This window comes from Echinops telfairi, unplaced genomic scaffold (genome assembly GCF_000313985.2).
Source record: "Echinops telfairi isolate 266 unplaced genomic scaffold, ASM31398v2 ScPeMD7_53;HRSCAF=182, whole genome shotgun sequence".
NCBI lineage: Eukaryota > Metazoa > Chordata > Mammalia > Afrosoricida > Tenrecidae > Echinops > Echinops telfairi.
The window spans coordinates 3,655,643-3,657,767 of NW_022103951.1; positions in this window are offsets into that span (position 1 = coordinate 3,655,643).

Below are 2,125 nucleotides of genomic sequence, written 5' to 3' on the forward strand. Positions count from 1 at the left end.
CATCCCCTTCCTGTTGCATATGTGTATGATGTGGTTTGCATGCCCTGAGATCATATAAGCCTGTGAGTGCATACATTCGGGCACTCTCAGACTCTGGTCACCATGGAAGAGGTGAGCCCTCTGCATACCTTGTCTGGCGATTCTTTAGTCTACCTTTCAGTTACATAACTGCCCCCTTAGGACCCAGGCAGTTGTGGAGGCTGGTCCCTCACATCAGAGTTGTACCCCTTCTTCATACTTATCCAATTTGTGTGCCGAACCAATCATGAGAGAAGATGGGTTATATGAAGAAGAATGTGGCATCAGGGTTGGACTCATGAATGGCCTGTCATATGCAGAAGCCACAACCTAATTTTCAGAAAATGAAGCATTTTTGAAGCACTTGTTGGTGAAGTTCAAAGACAGCGTCCTTCAGTATGGATTCCACCTCAATGCAAAGCAAATGGATATTCTCGCGACGGAACTAGTCAGCAACATGTTGGTAATCGGAGAGAAGATGGACGTTGTCAAGAGGTCCATTGTACCTGGATCCGCAATCAATGCCCATGGAAGCAGCCGTCCAGGGATCGAATGGCATATGGCATCAGGCATCACTGTTACCAAAGACCTTTCAAAGGGTTAAACAGCAAAGGTCTGCCTTTGGGAACTAAGGTGTGACTGAGGCCGTTCATCATATTTTACATCTCCTTAGATACATTGGAAACGTGAACGATGGTTAAGGGCCACCAGAGAAGAACTGATGCATTTGAGTTATGGTGTTGGTGAAGAATATTAAATATAACCACCAACGGCCAGAAGAACTAACAAATCTGCCCGGTGAGAAGGACAGCTCAACGGCTCCTCTGAAATGACGCGGCTGACATTTTGTCACACATACTTTGGACATGTTGTCTGGAGGGACAGTCACTGGAGAAGGACATTATGCTTGGTAAAATAAAGGTTAGTGGAAAAGAGGGCGTCTCGCAGCGGGATTGGTCCAACGATGGCTGCCACAATGTACTGAAACCTATCAATGATTTTGAGGCTGGTAGAGGACCACACAGTGTTCCTTTCCAATTTCACAGCACCTAACAACAATTAGTTTCGGTTCCTAAATGATTTCTCACTTTCCAATTTGGTTCCCTTAACTCCGCTCCTTCCCATAGCAGTTGCTGTTCTAAATGTTGGGAGCTTTTCCCCAGATTTCCCTTCTCATCAGTGTAGATATATTTTGAAGCCTGTGGTGTACGATTCCGCCCTCTGGTGGAGAGAAGCCCATTTGACAGCATATCTAGTAATAACTATTTGGGAAATGAAGCCCTTTGGAGAAAAGTCAGACTTGTGGTCGATTATTTTGGGGGTAATTAACACGGAGTTCCCCTTCTTCTCACAACTGTAGTCCTCAGTGGACTTTGGACCCCTGGAATTCTGTTCATTGTAGGGTCCATTGCAGTACACTGTTTTTTTGGTTTTTTTTTTTAAGGACAATGGGAACCACTCCTTTCTGGTGGAAAAGACGGTATAACTTTGCACTGGTTAAGTAATTTTGTGTGTAATCCATTTAAGTCAACGAATGCTACTGCTACTGTCTTGTGTAAGGGCCACTGCATTCAAGAATGCAGAAATTCTAACCAGTGTCATAAATGGTATGGTTTGGGAGGAGCGTGTGAGGCTCCCGGTGGAATTCACAAAGGGTAGGAACATCTCTGGGCCCAGTGAGCTGAGTTGTCGATGTTTGAAACTTAGTTTGGCTCTAATGAAAGGGACTTATTCTTGTGTGTCATTGTCTTACTGTGGTGACTTGTGCGTTGCTGGGAAGCCTATGTCACTGGCGTTTTGAATACCAGCAGGGTCACGGAAAGTGAACAGGCTTCAGCAGAGCTTCCAGACTAAGAACAGACTACAAAGAAGGAATTTGCTCTCCACTTTGGAGAAAGTAGCCATTGCAAACCTTAAACATGCCAGGGAAACATTGTCAGATCCTGAAGGCCTAATGAATGGAAGTAGAACCTTGTCAGAGACAGTGCCAGTGTGTGTTAGTCTGGGCAGAACAGAGAAACAAATTCATAAACATGCATATGTATATAAGGGAGAGGTTTATACAAGAGGAATTGAACATTGAAAAAACATCCCAACCCAGTCCAGA